The sequence below is a fragment of the Pogona vitticeps genome, chromosome 2 (genome assembly GCF_051106095.1).
Source record: "Pogona vitticeps strain Pit_001003342236 chromosome 2, PviZW2.1, whole genome shotgun sequence".
NCBI lineage: Eukaryota > Metazoa > Chordata > Lepidosauria > Squamata > Agamidae > Pogona > Pogona vitticeps.
In genome coordinates this window covers 128,573,639-128,596,815 of record NC_135784.1, presented here as the reverse complement: position 1 = coordinate 128,596,815, position 23,177 = coordinate 128,573,639, and the positions used below count along the sequence as shown (strand labels likewise).

The window sequence follows — 23,177 nt, the reverse complement described above, 5'->3', positions numbered from 1 at the left end:
GGACCACTCTAGGCAGCTAACAAATACATTAATACTCCAATACATTAATCAATCAGTCAGAGACAGAGAGATCCAATAGATATTTGTTTATTTTCAGCTGAAAGCAAGCAAATAGTCGCAAACTTCACTCGCAGAAACATGCGGAGAAGAAGCGAGCCGCGCTCATTACAGAATATACTTTTATAAGCTGTTAAATGAATAAGGGGAGGCAAAGGACAGGAGCAGGAGGAGGAAAGGAGGGTTTGCAGAAGTCATCCTTCCCAGTCCCGGGTGGTTAGATTCCCATGTTCCTTATCACTGACCAAGGACACATTCTCAGCTAGACTAGTTAGTTACAAGAAACAGTAATCCAGGCAGCCTCCCTCCTATGTCTATTCTTCTCTGCTAAGCAGAAACCTTGATACATTAGGTTTACACATTTATGTAGCAAAGCAATTTACCGAAAGCAAGGTGGCTGTGGTTAGGCTAAGTCTGACATATGCATCTTAGTCTAACCATAGCCACTTTGCTTTCTGTAAATTGCTTTGCTACATAAATGCGTACATCAAAAGGACTTTCTGACCCATGCGATTGCACCAAAAGACAGTTGGCGCTAGAGATGGAGACGAAGCGCCAAAATGGGGCTTTGTCTTGGTTCATGGGTCATCAAACTTGTGGGTCATCAAACTCAAGTTTGATGACCCACAACCCACGAACTGCTCCCCAGTGGCCCAATGAGGAAATAGACCGCCCATGGGGCGATCTAAATAAATAAATAAAGCCCCGGTCCCTACTTCCTAGGCCACGTAGCCTAGGAGGAGGAGGAAAGCCATCCCCCAGCCCTGCTGCCTTTGCAAAGCCAGTGTGGCCGGAGGATGGCTTGAGTTCCCCTTTCCTTCTCTTCTTATGCAAGCTGCCCAAAGGGAAAATCCCTCTCTGATTATGCTCCCAAGGAACAGCTGATCCATGGAGGCATAAGCAGAGACAGATGAAGGGACAACTATAAAAGGGTTATATACGGTTTGTTTTTTTTTTGACTTATATACCGCCCCATAGTGCTACAAGCACTCTCCGGGAGGATTACAATTTAATTATACAGGCTACACATTGCCCCCCCAGCAAGCTGGGTACTCATTTTACCGACCTCGGAAGGATGGAAGGCTGAGTCAACCTTGAGCCGGCTACCTGGGATTTGAACCCCAGGTCGTGAGCACAGTTTTAGCTGCAGTACAGCGTTTTTAACCACTGCGCCACGAGGCTTCATATTTGTCGGGGTCTCTGGAGCAATGAATATCTGATGTATCAGGGATGTTTGCTGAATATCCCAATTCCTTTTTATATTTGTCCCCATATCCTAAGAACAGTTTAGCATCCTGAATAGCTCCTTTAAAGATCAGGCTAAAACACACAGTGGATTTACCACTCCAGTGAAATTACAGGTATGGGTGGCTACTGCCTGTGCAAGAATGATCAGCTGACCAGATACACATCCTTGCAACAGGGAATCACCTCAAACAGAAGCAGAACCTTCTTCTGCAAAGGTTGCAGGTGATTACAGTCAGTCACTGTAAACCAGCATTCTTTTGTTATCTGCTTGCATGCTGCTGGTTGCCCTTTGTCATAGGTTTCTTTTTGCAATGTAAAGTAAATATAACTGAAGCTCCATCTGATGCAAAGGCAGAATTTGAACAAGTTCCGTAGATCAAAGAATGTTCAAAGGTACATCCAATTACATCTCCAATACAGAAAGGTTGCTTTATCTGATATCCTGCCATACAGGGGATTACCAGGTTGTAGCATGTTGTGTCTTTTGAATCTTCTCTGGTCAAATGACAACAAAGAATCTGCTGCATTTTGACAGCAATAATGCTGTTAGTGAAAAGGGAAGATTAGCATAGGGTTCAAAATGAAACAAGCAAAATATAAAGAAGATTGGGGGGGTGCTATTTTCACAATTAACATTTCCTTGTGTAGCTTCTGATGTGCTCAAGTGATGGGAATGGCGTGTGATTCAAACGACGTTCAGAAATGTTTTTCCAAGTGGCTGGCTGTGATCTTTCTGCAGACGACCGAAACACTTTCATAGCTATGAATCTGGAAATGAACCATGCAAAAAGAGATTACAGCTTCAGGATTCATCACATGCGATGGGTGAAAAATGAGATGGCTGTGCCTGCTGGAATGAAGTGAGCACGGAGGGGAAATCAGGAAACATGGACCTGAGAAGCCACTGTTTTGCTGGAGAGAGAAGATGCCATATCCAGATGCTGGCCTGAGATGCTGGGTAAAATTACCAAACAGTTGAAGTGAGAAGGATCTTGAGTTTAATAGGCCTTAGTCACAGTCTTTCCCCTGCGTTTTGACCGTATTGTTTTCTCAGCACTGAGCTCGTTGGCTGTATTCCCAAACTTCAGTAAAAGATCTCTAACATCAGTCACTCTTTCAAACTTTATCACTGTGATAAAGACCAAATAATGCTATCTTTGTACCGAACACAACTCCAAGTCTACAATTATAGTAAGATTGAAGATTCCAGTTTTGAACAAACAGAGGTGTCTTTGTGCTTAAACTTTGAAATTCCTATAAAGGTACCTGAGTTGGCTTTTTTTTTTTTTTTTTTTTTTTGTTAATCTGGTACAATATCATGAAAAGATATTGATTTCATTAAGAAGTTTATTTCAGTTTTACCACCAATATTTCTGCTTTCGTAGACCTTGGACTGCATACAGTCTCACACCTTTGGAACTCTCCAAGACTCCCCTTAGCCTGCCTTAAGGGAATCCATCCTGCCCTTTGCAAAGATGGCAGCTGCAGCTTCCCTACTTTAAATGAAGCCACAGCCGCCATCTTTGCAAATGGCAGCCAGTCTCGCTTTTTACATGTATGACTGGGAGGCCAGAAGCAGACCTCAGCAGCTGTGATTAAGGTAAGGGGGTGTCGGTGGGGGTGGGGGAGGGCTGTGGTAGGGAAAAGAAGGGGGTAGGCTGTGGGGTTGGGTGGCTGTGGGGGTGTGTGGCTGCCTTTCTGCTGCTGATCAGCTGATCGGTGGCTGACAAATGGTTGTTTTTGAGGGTTTTTTAAAATATGAAGGACAAATAAAAACGGGTCAATATTCGTCCCTTCATATTTGTGGGGGTCTCTGGAACCCACAAATATGAAGGGACGGATATTTAATGAATCATTGGCTATTTTCGTCAAAACAGCCAATCCGTTTTTATATTCGTCCCCATCTCTAGCCCTGTCAAAATGCTTCTCAAGTGGTCTTTACATGCCTGCAAAAAGTAGTACTGTATTTGAAAGTAGCTAGCTGTTACTGGTTATATTTTTGTTTCAGTTTGTTCAGTTACTTTTTCAATGTAACTTCAATACAGCTTTTGGACTCAGAAACTACAGCTCACTACATTATTGGTCACTCCTTACTTCCAACCATGCCAGCTCAGTATCAAGTCTCCCTGTGTGATCATGAGGGTTCTTCATCTACAGAGCAAACTCCTGACTTAAGGCATTCACCACCCATTCCTTGGATTGTGACATAGCTGGGCAGCAGGAACACAATGAAGGGAACTAGGGGTGTGTGCTTTTGTTCTCCTTTTATTACATAAGAACACCTGAAAGTTTATGCATCATCCTGGATATATATATCTCACAAGAGATAGCACATACAGGTATTCAGCATACAAATTCATGTACAGTATTTCTTACCCACATAATTTTAAAGTGTAACTTGGCTTCATATCTGATAATCAGAGCTGATAAATATTTTGTTCTGAGTCAAACCAGCAACTTAAAAACTACTATAGATGATTCCTTAAACGGCTTCTAAACATTTTACCACACTGACTTACTACAGTCCAGAGGGGATAATCTTGTTAGAATGCATATACTGTGCCAGAACAATTGTAGGTTTACAACCAGAAGGAAACGGTTTATTTATTACCCTTCCTTAAGGGGTTCGTGATACATGGGCAGGGATCAAACAGTGGCATGAGGGTTGTGCGCTCCCTTTGTACAAGCAGTAGGACATTTTCCATGCAGAAGGAAACATCCAATAGTTTTTTTTTTCCACAAGTGGTTTTGGCCATTGTGCAAAGATCTGCTGGTGCAATGAGCCAGCTAACATAGTCAGCTACACAAACACATTTACACACACAATAAGCTCTTAATGCATGCAGAACTGCCAACGGCACCAACTACACACCTCTCTCTTCCCACTCTAACCCACATCCTAAGCATATTTACTCTAAAATAGCTGAAGAAACTGGAACAAAAATGTGATAATATTTTCTAGTGACTTTCAAACAGTACTTTTTGTGAACATCTAAAGGCTAGTAGGGTAGGCTGAAAGAAAGCAACCTGCTCAAATCTACAGGACAAACCTCATATCCAAGTCAGGATTTGAACACGGATCTTCCTGATCTAAGTCCAGAAGCTCTAGCCCTGGACAACTTTGGCAACCTGTGGCCCTTCAGATGTTGCCGGGCTACAAGTCTCATCATCTCTCGCTAGTAGTGAGGGATGCTAGAACTTCAGAAACTCCCAAGAATTGAAATCATGAACAATAGCATGAGAAAGGTGTTTTTTTTTCTTTTTTTAAAAAACATCTTCCAGAATCCTTCAGCCACCATGGCCACTAACTATACTGGCTGTGAGATTCTAAGTAATATAGCCCACACACAATCCCAGATGGCAAAGCACTTTGGAAAAATGTTCTGAATTTCCCAAGCTTAGAATCTCTACCCTGCTGTGCTGAGCCACTTCCTGCTCAGTGCCCTTCTGCACTGCTTCTGTTTAATTCTAGTAAAACTCCTGGAGAGCACTCACAAAGAATGGTGAATGCCTGAGCTGACTGCCTCTACTCTGCCTAGTGATGCATCCTCATATAGTGTTTCGGCAGCCCGGTTCTTTGTTCCCTGTGCCCCTAAGGGAATTTCCTCCTCATCCCACTCACCACAGTTTCTCTGGCTAACAGACTTTCTCCCTTTCCAACCACAGCAGTGAGGAAGATCAGCGTGTGAGGCCTCATCCATGAAAGTACAGTGGTGCCTCGCTAGACAGTTACCCCGCATGATAGTTTTTTCGCTAGACTTTGACCTTTTGCAATTGCTATAGCAATTCGCAAAACAGTGATTCCTGTGGGGGAATTTCGCTGGACAATGTTTGGTCCCTGCTTCATGAACCAATTTTCGCTAGACAACGAATTTGACAGCTCCCTCCATGCTCGCAAAACGGGTGTTTTCAGGACCTAAGCTTCGCAAGACAGCTATTTAAACAGCTGATCGGCGGTTCGCAAAGCGGCTTTCCTATGGCCGATCTTTGCTAGACAAAGATGATTCTTCCCCATTGAAAAGCATTAAACAGGTTTCAATGCATTCCAATGGGGAAATGCTTTTCGCTAGACGATGATTTCACTAAATAGCAATTTCAGTGGAATGGATTATCATCATCTAGCAAGGCACCACTGTATAGGCCACATGGCGCAGTGGTTAAAACGCTGTACTGCAGCTAAAACTGTGCTCACGACCTGGGGTTCAAATCCCAGGTAGCTGGCTCAAGGTTGACTCAGCCTTCCATCCTTCCGAGGTTGGTAAAATGAGTACCCAGCTTGCTGGGGGGGCAATGTGTAGCCTGTATAATTAAAAAATTGTAAACCGCCCGGAGAGTGTTTGTAGCGCTATGGGGCGGTATATAAGTCCAATAAATAAATAAATAAATAAATAAATAAATGGCTGGCTGCCTTGGAGTACCATACTGTGCACCTAAAATGGATTGGGTTGGGGTTACCCGTTGCTGATTTTGCTTGGGCAGCAAAATCTCTTGGGCTGATGCTCCTGACTAAGGGATAAAAATGACTGGAAAGGGTTGGGGTGGAGGATGCCACTTTTTTTTACACAGGGGAGAGAGCGAGAGAGAGAGAGAGAGCTATAATTTGTAACATTTTTAAGTTCAGCAGGATGTTAAGCCTTAAGAAGTTGTAGAGCAATGCTCCAGTCTTAGAGTTCCTTTCAAGAGAAGACGGTGGGGACAGAATAGAAGGAATAGTGTTGGTCTGTCGTAGGCCATCCTGCTGTCTGCTCCCTTGCGGCTAAACGGTCTGCCCTTTGAAGCGGACGTATATAAGTACAGTAGTGCTGACCTGTCATTTTCATGACAGATTTGATTTGGGACACAAGACATATCAGTACCGGATATGTGCTCCTATCTTTCCCATTTAAAGTGAGAAGCAAGCCTCTAAAATACTTATCTCCCTTCTCTGTCTAACAGAACATAAGGCCCATATTCCTGACATAAATAAGCACTTTTCAACTCCATGCATTTCAGCCTGACATTTAGGCACAAGAAAAAATCATTGTGACTTCCAGGTATGTCATATACACTACAATTCTCTGCATATGTACTTAGAAGTCAGTCACGCTGGTTTCAGTGGTGCTTACAGCTGGGTGAATGGGTACTTGGCTACAGTTTTAGACTGGCTCTTGGCTCACCCCAAATTCTTATTGGCTGACGTCCATATTTAAAACATAATTAAACAAATAAAAGGCACAGAACCCATCTTTTCAGGGTGGTTTATGAATATGTGGGAAGCAAATACCTGTGGTTTTAACCATTTGAGGTTTTAGTCTGGCCTTTCATCGTCTATTTGAGTTAATCATTTGCTGTTTCAATTATTTACATATTTCCAAATATCAAAGATGCCTGGGCAGTCTCTAAGCTTTTAGAAGGAATAATGTGTGCTCTTCTGGCATCTCTGATGACCACCAGAAATAACGAAAGGACATGAAATTGTACACATTATTAATGCAGTAATGGATTGTTCAAATCAGCATGGGCTGCTATGGGAGATTTAAAAAGAATGCTTATATAACAAGGGAAAAGCACTGCTCCTTCCAGCACTAGATACACCTGATTTAGCTTTTGAGAGAAGAAGAAAAATGCCCAAGACATTAAACCTCTTATCCTCCTCCTTATAGAGCAATATTGGAAAAACCTGTTATTTGGCAGCAAATGGGTTTATTAAGTTCTAAAGGGGACCATGTGTTTGAATGTGATAGGGAAAGAAGCATTCGTCAGCGTGCTCATTGGATCAAAAGATGAATTAATCCTTTGAAGAAACCTAGCATTTCAAATCTGCAACTTTAAACAATCTACCAGGCTACAGACAGAGCCACGGAAATGCTGCCTAATCCCTTTCATCACACTGAAAGTTGATCTCCTGTGTTCGGTTTCAGACCCAGAAAGTTGATCTGCTACTTCTGTCTTTGGGAAATAAGTGCAATCGGGGACTCTTTGTAGATGGAAATATAACTGACTTGAAGATAGCAGACATCTGGCGGTGTGCGGTAGAGGGAAGAAGCAATGTGTTACGATGATGATGAAATAAATCACAACACAGACTTCACAGGTCCACACATTGCTAGGAATGCTGGAGGAATTTGATCACTGGAAATTCCAGTGCAAACTGACCTGATCCCCTGCCCACAGGGTAATGCATACGGCAGCACACAATCATCCTTCAGATTTAGCTCTTCTCTGGAGGAAAGCTCAGAAAAATAGATCAAAATTCATTTAACAGACATATTTGAGGATAAACCTTCTCTAGAAAGGTATATAGAGATATTCATTCAAATATGCATGAAAAAAAGACATTCAAATGCATTTATTGGCAGATTTTCATTTATTTATTTAAAATACTTTTATTCCTCCTTTCTTCTTAAAAAGAACCCAAGGGGCGGGTTTTTAAATGGAGTCTTGTGCCATGTTTCTTTGAATCTAGTTTTGGTGTTGATTTTGTTCACCATTTTTAGTATGGCATTTGTTTGAATCTTTTTAATATTTGCACACGTACTGTTTTTAACTTTTTAACTTTCTCTTTGAATGACGAAAGCTACCTTGGTTCCTTTTAAAGGAGAAAGGTGGGGTAAAATAATTCAAATAAATAAATAAATATTGAGAAGTATTCATGTGGATAAAGGATAGCACCAATTTATTAATGAATAAATGTCAAATAGACACAGCTTGGAAACTGACTGATCAAACTGACCTGCATTGGACATTGATCATTGCTGCTAATCTCAGCATGTCTAAATGTAGGACTGGTTATAAAATGCATTGCTCTTTCAGAGCTGCTTCCTTCTTCCTTTAAATTTTAGGTCTAACATAGAAACCAATCCCACAAAGTGGACCACATATATCATCTCAGACACAGGCAGCATACTTTGAATTTTTGCAGTGTATAATATTATTTGCTGTGTATACATCCAATGAAAGGCCTTGTAACTGTTAGTGCATAGTTGGCTTATATCAGTTATATTTCAAGGCGAAGTGGTGTTGCCTTGAGCCCTCTACAGCCACCAGTATTTTGCCCCAGTATGTTATATTGTATTGTACACTGCCTTGAACTCCAACACCCTCCTCCCCCCAAAAAAATTGTTTCAGAGTTACAAATTGTGCTCCCTTGAGGCTTCTTTGAGCAGAATTTGATCATAACAACCTGTCACCTACTAGTTAGTAAGCCGCCTTCTCTGGCCTAAAACAGGACATGGGAGTGGAATTTTGTCATAACAGCCATGCCGGCCCTCCTGGCCCGAGACTTAGGGACACAATTTTCCATATGGGAGCAAAAATAATAATTTGGGAGGTGTTGGGAGCACAGCAGTTGTGAGCGCCTCTCTCTCTCTGGTCTAGGGAAAGGAAGATGGCTCCTGGACCCTAGGAAGTTATGCTTCTGATTTATTCGGTGGATTTGTATCCCAGTTTTCATCAGAAGTTCTATGTATAAAAATTTAAATTAACAAATTAAATAACTAATTTTAGGTGTTTTTTTTTTATTTCATTTTATTTTTTAAAAAGGCAATATCAGCTCCAGACTAAATTGATCATGATCAGTTCCCAGTGGAATTAACAGAGTTCCATTTTCACCTTTATCTTGGCATGACTAAATTAATCTGGACCCAAAGTAAGACTTCTATTAAAAGCAAAAAACATGTAAGAACAATGAGTCTGTTTATAGGAAAGAAGTACAGGGGCTGACTCTATGGTGTAAAGAAAATAATCTGATACTTAACACCAAAAAAACTAAAGAACTCATAATTGACTTTAGGAGGAGGAGAGATGTATATTTACCACTGTACATAAATGGTGAAGTGATTGAGAGGGTTAGTAGTTTTAAATTTTGGGGTATATCTATATTTCAGAGGACCTTTCATGGTCTATAAATGCTAATAAGCTGGTGAAGTACAGAGGCTGTACTTCCTGAGAGTGCTCAGGAAGATACATTTATCTCAGCATTTACTTCTGTCCTACTATTGTAGTACCACAGAGAGTGTCCTAACATATGGCATCCTCTCATGGTATGGGAGCTGCTCTGAAATGGACAAAAAGGCTTTACAGAGAATCATTAAAATTGCCCAAAATATTATTGGACTTCAGCTACCAACCTTGGACAATATCTTTGCATCCCACTGCTTGAGGAAGTTATTTAATATTCTTAGATATCCTTCCCACTCTGCTTATAACTTCTTTGAACTGATGCCTTCTGGCAGAAGATACAGAGCAATTAAAATTCAGATGACATGTTTTTGAACAGTTTTTATCCTAGAGCTATAATTGAACTCAACAAGGAACCTAAGAATCACCAGCAGTGAGTTGTTGGACTGTATTACTGTTACTTGGTCTGTTGTGTTGTATGTTCTGTGGATACTGTGTGCTCTTAGGCAGGGTTCTGAGTTTTAGGATTGTTTTGAAGGGGTGTGAGTTTTGGTCTGGTCTCTGAGTGTTCTTTGTGAATTTCGTTGTAATGTTTAATGACATTTTAAAAATTTTATATATCATATTATATATTATATAAAAGAAATCATCCTAAATGAAGCTGGAGCATGTTCTTATTCTCTGCCTGCCTCCACCACCACCTCTTCTACACCTGGAAAAGTTCCCTTTTTCAACTATAATTTCCAGAATCCTGCCATTGGCCATTCTGGTTGAGAGACGCAGGGAGTGAAGTTAATGTCTTCCAAGTTCTACCCTTCTCTCCTGGGTTCCTTCTAACAGGGAAAATGTGACATATGGCCATATGAAAGAGGAAAATCCTTCTAGAGTCGGGCCTGATGTTGATATAACACACACCTTCTCTTTCCATGTCCTTCCCACTGGGAAATGCATTTGACTTTGGGCGAGGGGGCCGAATTTTCAACAGTTTATAGTTCTATTTATTATGTTTGTTCAGTTCCATTGAACTTAAGGAGGTATGAAAAGAGAAGAATGCAAGACAAATGCAAAGTGCTACTCGACTTTACTTGCCAAACGCATTTGTTCCAAAGGAGTTTGAAAAGAAGCACACCCAGGATTAAATTAGCAATGTAGCCATTGGCAATGCCAATTCTCAATAGTTTCGTTATACTAAATGTATTCAGTCAATAAAACTGAATTGTATTGACTGAATACATTTAGTATAACAAAATGTATACTTCCCATGTACAATTTTGCTATCTGTCTTTTCTCTTGATATGAGATATGCTTTATGAATGACTTCTTTCATATCTCACCAAAGCCACATTCACCACTCTGCATTCTGCAGCCCCATTTATTCCACAGTTGTCTGATGGAAGCGATGTTACCTAGTAAAGGAACACACAGTCTATTTCTGAAGCCCATTATTCTTCCACCTACCTTCAGCTAAAAGGCTGTTTGGATTTCAGCACCCAAGCATGTGACTGTGTGGTAATGTGTCACATATTCCCACTCCGGATACCACCACAAGAATCTCAGAGAAGTGAGCCTTGCAAACTCCATTGTTGCATTCTGCTCTCCTGCCCCCACTGCAAGAATCCCTGGGAAGAAACCTCAGGGATTTGATGGTCCAGATGCCAACACATTGTTTTCTGGAGGGCAGATTAGATGCTATCAAAAGGTAGCAGCTAAGAATTATTTGTGCTCTCAGCTGGATCAATGCCACTGCTGTTTATAGCCTGCAGGCAGTCAATCCTCTTAAGTCTTTGATCCCCATGGCTTTGTTTCATTGCACTTGTCCTGAGAAGAGTCTTCAGGAAACATAACCTTCTTGTCTCCCAGACAGACAGCTGTCACTCTGCCCGGCCAAGATTACAGGACTCTGCAGAGAATGATTTCTTCTACTGCGGTTACTGGCATGAAGGATGAGCTAGCCAAAACCAACTGCATACTTTTAATCCTGAAAAAAAAGAAAGAAACTCCTCTACTTTCTCATTCCTGAGATAGTTGGTTGGAGCCCAAGATGCCACATTTAGCCACCTCAGCTTGTCTCATTGCCTTGGGTGTGCTCTGAATAGGCCCCAATAAATCTTGCAGAGTAAGGAAAAAGCAATATTCACCAGTTGCCTAGGGTCAGCTTTCTACTCTGGGAAAGTCACAAATAGGAAATCTTACTTTTTTTGGGAAATATTTCTTTCTGGAAATCCCAATCAGTGTGGTATTCTGGGGCCTGTGATCTAAAAAGTAGCTTTTCCCAATGGTTGTGAAGGTGGCTTTTACAAATATCCCTCCTCATGCCAACCTTTTCTCTCCCCCCCCTTTTTTTTATCTCATGAAAATTTGGCTTTAGAGATTTGGAGCTAACTTTGGACACATGGTGTATGTGCAAGTATATGTGCCTTATCTTGTATCTGCCATGCACCAGGCCAATGATGTTTAGCTATTTTATATGAATTGTCAAAAATATGAGTGTGGAAACGCTACAGAGCAAGGAAACTAATACAGAATTTCAGTCCAAAACGGCAAAGAAAGCAGACTACAAACAAATACTACATGCTGATAACAGCACCTCCAGGTACCACGGCTGGGGCACAGTGGGAGCTGTAGTCCAAAGTAGGAACTTGACCTATTTCTGACAGCAACCCAAACCTGCCCATGCCATGCCAGAGGGTGAGTGGAGGCTCACACTTTCAGCCATCTGATGCTAGAAGATCCTGTCCTTGGAAGTAATCTTGGGTGAATGTGTCTCCAGCTGATTCAGCCAGAGCCATGACTTTGTATAAAAAGCATGTGTTGGTCTTCTCTGAGTTATAACAGCTAGAAGGAGGAAGCTACCCTGCCATTATATTTCTATAAATAAATCATTCTCAGGACACTTGGGGGGAGAGGCACACCCATCAGGAAGAGCAACAGCAGTCCTGTTTCATCTCCGATGCAAAAGCAAGTCCAAGATGAGTATCCTAGTCTTGCTTGTCAGTCTATTTTGCAACACTTCTAACTCCTTCGAGGCCCAACAATTTGCGGAAACCTTTCAAGAGTAGCTCGCTAATTAAATGTGAGCTCTCCTCATTATAGCTAGGCACAGAAGCTTTAATTCATTGTGCTTCACAATTTGGACAGTGATACCGTGTGATGCATCTCGAATGGAATTCTCTGTATAATGAACTACATTTTTTGCATGTTCGTAACAAATGCAAGCATGAGGGAGTGCCTTATCTGCAAAAGGTGCCTTATCAGCACTCAGAGGAGGACATAGCAAGAGAATGGCATTGGTCTGGATTAATTAGTGTTTTGATTAATTAGCTTTTGACATGGGAGAAGGGAGACAACCCTGCAGGAAAGACAGAAGTAGGAGACTTCTTAAATGTCTGTCTAGTTTAAGAGATGCATGATTCTTAACAACTTCTAATCAACAACAAACTCTAACAATTGGTGGACCCTTTCTACCGATTGTAACAATTCAAAGTGGGAAGGCATGTGGGAAAGTAGTACACAGTCTTTCATGTTCAACATAGTTATGACAGTCTCCAAACCTGCCCAAGGAGCTTTGCAAAGCATGTGACTCAGTTATCAGCCATATAGGATGTGAGAAGATGGCAACAGGGAGGCAACAGAGGAGTTGGTTCAGCACCCCTCTAGACTCCTGGATGAGAATCAGACCCTTATATTATTTCTCTGAATTTTTTTTAAAAAAAATCACTGCACCAAAAGCAGGGAGTTCTCAGGATAAAATATTGTAGCCTAGTCTCTTCACCGCCCCACTCCGTTGTGCTTTTGATATCTGTAAGGATTCGGGCAGGAGAGATAGGGCTGAGACTAAACACCTGTCACTTGTGTTTAAAGAGAATCATTCCTCCTCCATCACAATTGCCAGACTCTGAATGTTACAGTCTACAAACTGTTTCAGATCTCATTTGTTGCTTGTGTGGAACAAAATTTATCATTCAAGTTCCTAAAAGGAGTTCATATCAAAGGGTGAAATGAATTAACTTCTCACTAAAAGCATCATCCTAGATCAAAACACTAACATTGTATAACTTGTAAAAGTTACTTTTTTTGGACTACAATGCCCCAGCATGTCTCCCAGGAGAGATACTGGCTGGGGATTCTTATACGAGACATAAGAGTTAATTTTTCCACATTGTTTATTTCTCAACTCCATGCTTCCAGGCTGCTCCTTAGACTTACGAGGTTTTGCCCTGCCTCCAAATGTGCCTCTGCTTTCTTAAATAATATTGTATTTAGAACTGTCCTGTTACCAGGATAATGTCTCGCTTGTTATTACTTGTTTTACATTTTTTTGACCATTTATTTATAATCTTATTGTTCCTGTGTGTTTCATTTTATGCTGTAAACTGCCCAGAATAGTGCATTGCACTAATGGGGCGGTATACAAATTAATTAATTAATTAATTAATTTTAATTAATCAATTAAAAGGGATATAGACTGTCCTCTCCAATCCTATCTAATTTGGACAGTTCATAATAACAAGGAGGAAAGAGGCATGAAACTTTCTGTCTCGTACAAAATGGACCAGGAAACAAGTGAAGCAAGAATTTGAAGTTCATTGAACTGCCAACAAGTTGTGTGCTAGAACTTGGGCAGGGTGACTTCAGGCAATATTTGGGCAGGAAGAATTACATCCCTACATACGAAAAATAACATGGTGGGGAAAAGGTTAAGCTGGAACCTTTCTCCTTCCGTGTGTGTGTGAGTGTGTGTGTTTGCCTTGTGTTTATATGTGTGTGCATCTAAATAAATACACGTATCTATGGACGATTCAATCACAGAATCACCTGTGGTCTAAGTGTGGCTTTGCCCCATAATTAGTTATTTGCGTAGATGAATAGCAATGTACCTCATGGATTAGAAGTCTCACTCTGACTTGTTCCTCGACTTATACAATACAGATACAACTTCATTTTTAGCTCAGAAATACTTACCCGCCCACAATCTATAAATGACCTCTCAGCGAGCTCTGAAATCTGAGCAGAGAGAAAATGAGTCTTTGATCTTAAGAACAATTATGTTCTGGTTACTGCTTTTAATCCTAATGACCTACCTGAGCGTAGGATGCTGTTGGAAGTGGGGCTTCTTCTTCTTCTTTTTAATGAACAAGGCCTGTTGCTTCTGTGACAGAAGCTAAACTGACCACGAAGAATGTACTTCCTCTTTTCTTTCTTTCTTTCTTCTCTCACCCCATATAAAGATATCACAGGAGAGGGGGACAGGCCGAACAAGCATGCCTGGACGGGAAATACACCCTAACAGATGTGTAATATCATTAAAGCTGGCTCTAATATAATCTAAGCCATAGTTTGGTGTATTAATGCTTTGTTTATCTTGAAGCACAGATGGATATTTTTATTAGCATTACTCTGTTGATGCAGCGTCAGGAAAGGTTAGTCCAGAGGGCAGATGTCTGTGTTATGAGAGAACATTCACTCTGAAGCCGACTAGCAGGAAAGGTGATGCCTTTCCATGAAATGTCAATTAGAGAATTAAACCTTGTAAGTGTTGGCAGCCAAGAATGACAGTGCAGACCTTAGAAGCAATTAAAACTGGTTATATATATATATATATATATATATAAATATAGCTGGTTTTAATTGCTTCTATAAGTATATGTATCATTTAAAAATGTATATATGTCATATCTCTTCTGTTCACTCCCTTCCCAGGAAAGAGGTACATTTTTAAACGATCTGGACTCTTTTCAAAGACAGCAATCCAAGCCTCCTCTTTCCCTAAGATTAATGGCTGCCATGTTTTCTGTCCTGCTAAAGAGTCAATGGAAACTATTTGTGTTAATTAGAATACTTTGAAATGAGGGAAGGGAGAGGAGGCATTGAATTTGAGGTTGCTGTTAAACTCCGTTGACAGTGGAAAGGGCACTCATGTGTATCTTTCTTTCGTTCCTTTTTAAGGACCCCTGATATTATGCAGGGATAAGCGCTAAGTCCATACTTAATGGAAAAGCAAAACAGCACGGGGGAGTAGCATTCCATATGGCTTAAGAATTTTATGGAATGATTAGCATAGGAAAGAATGAGTCAGTCTGTGCCTATATTCCAAAGGACATCTGGAAGACGTGTCAGCTTCAACTTTGATACCCTGGGTCAGATGGCTAGCCTTTTCTTTTCTTTTTTCAGATTGAGAATATAGACCTTTGGATTCAAGGGGTTCGCACCTGATTTAATTATGTTTAGAGCAGATCCATTCAAATTAATGCAACTCCAGTTGTGGCTAACTTGCGCCACTGATGTCACTGGTTTATTTGAAGCACAACTAGGCCTCATTCTCAGCCATGACTTTGTAAATGCCCTTGATGGATTCAATCTGGTTTTGTTTGATTGTTTTTTTCAATAAGGTAAGCACAGTTGAGAAGGGACGTGGTGGCGCTGTGGGCAAAACCGTAGAAGCCTATGCTGCAGGGTCAGAAGACCAGCAGTCGTAAGATCGAATACACGCAACGGAGTGAGCTCCCGTCGCTTGTCCCAGCTCCCGCCAACCTAGCAGTTAGAAAGCATGCAAATGCAAGTAGATAAATAGGGACAACCTCGGTGGGAAGGTAACAGCATTCCGTGTGTTGCTAGTTCTATTTCTATTCCTTCTGAGTTCTCTCTCTGAATGTGATCCATTTAAAAGTAGGAAAATGACCTTAAAATCCTCCAAGTGGCCCCTAAAGTAACAAGAGAAAACAGCAAGTAAATACTTTGCAAAGGGGACATCGTTGTTTTTTTTACGCCCAAGGGCCAGTGTCTCATGGATACAATTTTATTTGGAATATGCTGCTTCCATGCTTTGATTTTGACCTTAAGAAGCATGGGTTTTTCCCCCTATACAATCTAACAGAGCATCTTGCAAATATAGCACTGGCCTACAGCCAAACCACTTCTGAAATAAACATAGTCAACGTTTACTAATTCTGGGTCACTGAGAACAAAGATGATGCTTAAAATTGTTGATTGGCTCTAATTTTCAAGATATGCTTTTGGGCCAGTGTATATGACCCTTGATTTGGAATTGGTGAACGATAAGTGAATTGTAAAGGGAAGGGATTTCAATTTAAACCAGAAATGTCTAAAAAACATTTTGGCTGGACCTATGAATAAATCTATGACTTGGTTTGGACAGTACTTGCTTTTTAGGCAAAACAATGAATGATGCAATCTGAAACTGGTATTTGTCAGAATATAGAAATTTTGTAGGCCTGAACCTGAATAAATGTATTATTAACGAGCTGCCATTGTGCACAGATGTGAATATGCTGAGTCACTCTGAAGATGATGCAATGTCTGGAAATAATAAGACACCAGGTGCAGAATATGAAGTCATGTGTCTTCTGATTGGACTAGAGATGCCATGTATATGTATATAAGTGAACAGTGTCTTTGTATCATTCGCTTCTTTCTTCACCATTTGCTGCTATCCACTATGTCTGTTTGTGTAAAGAGTTCCTGCCATGCTGATGTGATGCCTGCCTGTAAATAATTGTAAATACTGTAAATACAACCGTCTTCAGGGGTGTAACTCCTTCAAAGTTGACAAATGGAAGCCCCCATCTAACCAGTTCTTAGAGGGAAGAAAAGGTTGGACTACTTTTGTTGATACGGGTTACTTGTTATACAATCCAATAAATGTTAACCCGATTTCCAAACCTTGAAAGTCTGCAGATTTATTTGAAGAAAAGCAGGAGCCCAATACTGAGCCCTCACACCCACAAATATGCTGCAACACTTGGGTAACAAATTCCCGCCAGTGGTTGAACAGGAAAAGGAAAACTATGCCTTTTGCTGTGCCAATGATTTGGAGAGAGCCAAAAGGTCATGCCAGCAATTATTACATCTGCATGGTGGCTCCAGTTGAGAAAAGTGTGTCAGAGAAGAAAAAAGTGGACTGTGCATTATCCAACATTCCCATCAGCTGTACTCCCAGTACCCCATGGAGAAGGATTGTCAGTTGCTGATGCACCAGAATCATTGTCAATTGAGTCAGACAAGGAAGAGGAAAAGGATGAAACCTCTGGCCCTGAACCATCAATGTCACAGGACCAACATTTCCTCTCCTCCTCCTCTCAACCACACCTCATAACACAAGGTGACCTGAATTACCTTGTCAGGGATTTGGAACTACCCAAGAGTAAGGCAGAGCTGTTGTAGTGTAACAGCTGTGAAGACGCCTGTAGTGGAATCTCCTGGCAGGTGATATTAGGGTTTCCAAGTTCCATGACTGTCAAAAGGATCTTGTCCCATTCTTCTTCATGGAGGATGATCTTGCAGCCTGCAACAGGATTGATGGCAATCCTCAACATCATTCACAATTTAGATGAGTGAAGATTGTTCATTGAGTCACCGAAGAAAAGCCTTAAAGCCGTTTTGCTGCATAATGGTAATGTTTTGCCATCAATTCCAGTTAGTCATGCAATCCATATGAAAGAAACATATGAAAACATGAAATAACTTTTGAAGTGCATAAACTATAACTGAAATCAGCGGCAGCTTTGTGATGATTTGAAGGTTGTTGCTCTCTTGCTTGGCCTGCAAACTAGATACACAAATTACTGCTATTTTTTTTCTGCAAATGGAATAGTCATGCAAGAGATTCCCACTATATGAAGATAGATTGGCCACTCTGACAGTCATTGGCACGTAGAAGGAAAGGGGTTCAGTATCCACTGCTTGTTGAATCAAGGAAGATTCTTGGTTTTTTTTCACCCACTTTGTCAAAGTGTCATGGAGATAAACATGGAAGAAAGTGACTTGATGGGAATGGCAGTTGGTGAAGAGAATCACATTGCCATGTGACAAAAATCAGGTCTGAAGTATAAGAATAATTGAATTATTGAAACCTAACTGAATTATTTTTGACCAAACTCGGGGAGGCAGTGGAAGACAGGAGGGCCTGGTGTGCTCTGGTCCATGGGGTCATGAAGAGTCAGACACGACTTAAATACTAAACAACAACAACTGAATTATTAGAAATCAGATGGACAAATAAAACCACTTATTTTATTTTTATTAATTCTCCATGGAATTCAAAATTTACAATTCAAACTAATCAATGTGAAATCTTCAAATGTATCAAAATAATCAGATCAGGAGAAAAAATTGTTGATGTGCTAAAGGTTTAAGGTCCAGGTGAAGAACTAATCCATCTTTAATTCCACTATGGTTGTTAAACTTAAGAATTGGAATCTAGCCAGACTGGCCCCTCTCTCTTGTCCTTCTGTCACCTGGCAAAGACATTCCTCTTCAGGCAGGCTTTTAAGTGATTAGTATCTAGGGAACACTCTAGATATTTTAAAATGTTTTTCAACCTGTTTTCAAAATTGTTTGTAATCTTGACTTTTTAAATATATAGCTTTGTATGGTGTTTTTAGCTTGTTATTATTGTACGGTTTTAATTGTTGTGGGCCACCTTTGGGTCCCCTATGGTGAGAAAGGCAGCACATACTGGTAAATAAATAAATAAATAAATAAATAAATAAATAAATAAATAAATAAATAAATAAATAAATAAATAAATGAATGAATGAATGAATGAATGAATGAATGAATGAATGAATGAATGAATGAATGAATGAATGAATGAAGCAATGCAAGATGCACCAAGCGAGGAGACAATAAAAATGTTGCTTCCTTTTTCCTTTTATTGTTTTTCATTCAGATGTGCTCATCAAAGCAACACTAGCATCAAAATATTTGTTCAAGCAAGGGATAGCATCTAGCATTGGATTCTTATACTAGTATGAATTTCTTCTGTTCCAACACACATACATACAGTATACATACAGAGCTCTACTTATTAACAGGTAGGGATTGGAGCTAGTTTTGTTCATATGCTTTAGATCAATTTGGATTGTCCATTCTGAAGCCATTATAAAGGTATGGTTCATCCATTGGTGACACTTTTTGTAATTTATGGCAGTGGTCCCCAACCTTTTTAATACCAGGTTTTAATGACCGGTTTTGCTGAAGACCATTCTTCCAAGGACCGGGGGGGGGCTGCCGCCACCAGTGTCGATGAATGGGAATGTTGGGGGGGTCCATCCATAGATGGAGTTACTTGTTAGGCAGTAGTATGTTATGCCATAATTTAAAGTGCCTCTGAGGAATCCCAAATAAAGATCAGCTGTGCTAGTAGGTCTTTCCTGACATTTTCTTAGTCACATCCTACAGCAGAAGCCATGGTCCACAGAGAGCTTTCGAAGCATCAGAGGGATCTCATTTTTAAAAAAGTATCAGTCAGAAGAAGGATATAAAAGAATTTCCAAGGCATTAGATATGCCATTGAACACAGTCATCATCAAGTGGAGAAAATATTGCACAGCAGCGACATTACCAAGAACTGGACATCCCTGCAAAATTAATGAAAAGACTAGAAGAAATTGGTCAGGTCAGGGAGGCTGCCAAGAGGCCTACAGCAACATTAAAGGAGCTGCAGGAATATTTGGCAAGTCCTGGCTGTGTGGTACATGTGACAACAATCTCCCATATTTTTCATATGCGGGATAGGGTGGCAAGATGGAAGCCTTTTCTTATGAAGAAAAACATCCAAGCCTGACTAAATTTTTCAAAAACACATCTGAAGTCTCCCAAAAGCATGTGGGGAAAAGTGTTATGGTTTGATGAAACCAAGGTTGAATTTTTTGACCATAATTCCAAAAGATCTGTGTGGTGCAAAAACAACACTGCGCATCACCAAAAGAACACTATACCCACAGTGAAGCATGGTGGTGGCAGCATCATGATTTGGGGCTGTTTTTCTTCAGCTGGGACAGGGACCTTAAGCTAGGGGGAATTATGAACAGTTCCAAATACCAGTCAATATTGGCACAAAACCTTCAGGCTTCTGCTAGGAAGCTGAACATGAGGAACTTCATCTTTCAGCATGACAATGGCCCAAAGCATACATCCAAATCAACAAAGGAATGGCTTCACCAGAAGAAGATGAACGTTTTGGAATAGCCCAGCCAGAGCCCAAACCTGAATCCAATTGAATGTCTGTGGGGTGATCTGGAGAGGGCTGTGCACAGGAGGCGCCCTTGCCATCTGACAGATTTGGAGCGTTTTTGCAAGAAGAGTGGGCAAATATTGCCAAAACAAGATATGCCATACTGATAGACTCAAACCTAAAAAGGCTGAGTGCTGTAATAAAATCAAAAGGTGCTTCGACAAAGTATTAGTTTAAGGGTGTGCACACATATGCAACCATATGATTTCAGTTTTTTATCTTTACTTCCCTCCACCTAAAAGATTTCAGTTTGTTGTTCGACTGAGTTGTACAGTTCATAGGTCTCATTAAAGGTAGAAAAAGTTCTGAAATGATTTAACTTTGTCTCGGTTTTTTTACATCACAGACAATTGACATTTTAACAGGGGTGTGTAAACTTTTTATATCCACCGTATTTGTTTGACCTTTTTTAGTATTTATATGTTCACTTGAGTTAGTCTTAATTTTGTTTTTTAATATTGTAAGCTGCCTTAGTTGCTTTCAAGGAGAAAGATGTGGTAAAATATTTTAAGTAAATAAATAAGTTCACATTAAGACTCATTAAGAACAGAAGCAGGCAACCTGATGCCTCTCCAGACATTTCAGACTACAATCTCCATCATTCCCAAATACTAGCCATGCTGTCTATAACCCGGACCTATTAGTTTTACAAAAGACTTGCCTTGAGAGGAGAACCATCAAAGATACATTAAAAAATCAACACCTTCACATGTTTTCAGAATGTGCACACCCAACTGCACCAGTGCCAAGTTCTATGAATGGAAGAATGCTTCCAGATTAGTTTTTTTACTGTGAATTCATTCTGCCTCAAACATTCATTTTTACTAGGGAGAGGCCAGTGTTGAGGTCTCTCATTTGTAACCCTACCCTATTTTCTCACAGTTTCTTCTGTCTCATAGCCTAGAAACACTATATTTAAGACAGAAAAATTAATACTTTGTCTTATTGCTGCTAAGCTGCTCTAAGAGGTGGCCGGATAGCTCAATGAGCTGGGTACCTCACTGAGGAACCAAAGGTTGGGAGTTCAATTCCCCACTGTGTCCCCCAAGAGAAGAGCTACTCTGTGTAGTCTCAGACAAGTTACAATATCTAAGAAAGCCCCCAGAGGAAAGGAGTATAAGCTACTTCTGATTAGTCATACCTAGAAAATCCTGGAAAGGTCACTGTAAATTAGAGTTGAGTTGATAGCATGTAGTTATTAATTATGCAGAGTAGAGAAATTGCAGTAAGGGAAATTTTCCACTCACCCCATTGCTTAGGAACAAGCACTGTTTTGACCCTCAGATATTCCTCTTGTTTCTTTGTACAACCACTCCTGCTAGATGCTAGGCATCATCATGACTCTACCGTCAGCAGCTCTAAATGATGTTGCATTGCATGCAAACCAATCTCAAAAGGTTTCAGCTTATGAGTCCTTAAACTTTCTGTATTTCTTTGCATATTTATTTTACTGTAAATGATCCATTGTAACAATCTTTACTTTTAATTTCTCCTTAGATGACCAAAAACATTCTACACTTCTATATGTTTAATCATTTTTTAAATCTTTATTCATTTTCTTCAGTACTTCTTCACTGGTCACTTCTTGATCTAAGAACTTTTTAGCATCCTATGACAGATCCATGTTTCAAATGATTCCACTTTTTAAACAGTTGCCTGAATTAAAAGTCCCTGTTTCCTCTCAGTAGAACCAAGAATACATCACAGTTTGGAATGTTCATTCTCACTGTTCATTTTAAGTTTTGGTTGCATATTTGCATTCTTCACCCTAAGGAAGACACTCTGCTCTGGGCCATCTCTGTTCTGACTTTTATTGTATGGCTATGATCTCACTGATCATTTAAGTAAATCACAAGTACTTACATGTAATCATCAGCAACTTTGAACTGCAGAACAGGAAGGGACCTTATGGATCATAGAGTCCAGCCCATGTCAAGGAGGCACAGTGGGGAATCAAACTCCCAACTTCTGGCTCGGCAACCAGAGACCTAAACAGCTGTGCTATGCCTACTTTTCACTGATTGCCTGCGGATACTGATGGACTAGAAGTCCCATCAGCCCTTGTCTGTTGACTAGGCAACTAGTTATGACTGATTGGAACTGCACTCCAACACTACCTGGAGGGCTACATCACCTATCTAGGGTCTAAGATTTATTTTAGACTCTAAAAAGGTCTTATTTTGCATCAAGAAAGAGAAACAGGGTTATAAGTTTAGGAGGGAAAACCAGCTAATTGAATGGGCTCACGTGCACATATAAAATGGCACTTCTCCATTGCAAGCAGTTCCCTCCAAATAAGCAACAAAACACCTGGGGGCTTGACATGGCTTGGGGACTGAAAGCAGCTCAGGCCCTTGTTTCTGCCCTCCATCCCGACAAGACTGCTACTCACTGGCATTATAAAAGGTATCCAGCACGGCTATCTTGCCAAAGTCCAACTCGCCAAAGTTGATGGTGGCGAGCTGGGCTCCTTCGGCCTCGCAAGCGGGCACCAGGCACAGCAGGGTCCCGGCTTCAGGGCTTCATGCCCCAGCGCCACCTTTGGGGTGTCGTTGAGCACCTAGATGGCCCGCAGCAAGCACTGGTGCAAGACGGGGCAACTGCCTGCCTCCCCACCGCCCCTGGCTCTTGCACCTGCAGCAGCCTCAGAGCCGCTTCTTCTTGCTCACTGGCCAGTATGGTAGGGCTGTTATTGACACCGCCGCCGCTCCCGGGGTGCTCCATAAGGACCGGGTGTGGGCGATGCCCGCAGCAAAAGCAAGGGCAAGGACGGGTGGTTCTGCTCCCTCCATCTGCGGGTCAGTCTCTGTGGAGAGTTGAGCAAAACCACAAACTTCCCCAGCGCCCTGCCTGACACCTCCAGGCAGGCAACCAGGAAGGTGGGAGGGCAGGGAAAGCCAGGCGATTGGGCACACGTGTTTTCGAAGGGGAGAAGGCGGCAACGGGGCCTATGCCAGGG

General features: G+C 40.9%; 1 long non-coding RNA gene across 1 annotated transcript in view; it reads right to left on the bottom strand.

Moving 5' to 3' along the window:
* LOC140704540 (uncharacterized) overlaps positions 1-22,145 on the bottom strand; it is a 52,383-nt gene extending 30,238 nt beyond the window's left edge. Inside the window, exons 1-2 of the long non-coding RNA XR_012083778.2 lie at positions 14,265-22,145; positions 10,642-11,161 (exon numbers count right to left, since the gene is read on the bottom strand). This is a non-coding gene — a long non-coding RNA (uncharacterized LOC140704540). The remainder of the gene's footprint in view (positions 1-10,641; positions 11,162-14,264) is intronic.
* Positions 22,146-23,177: the final 1,032 nt, after the last annotated feature.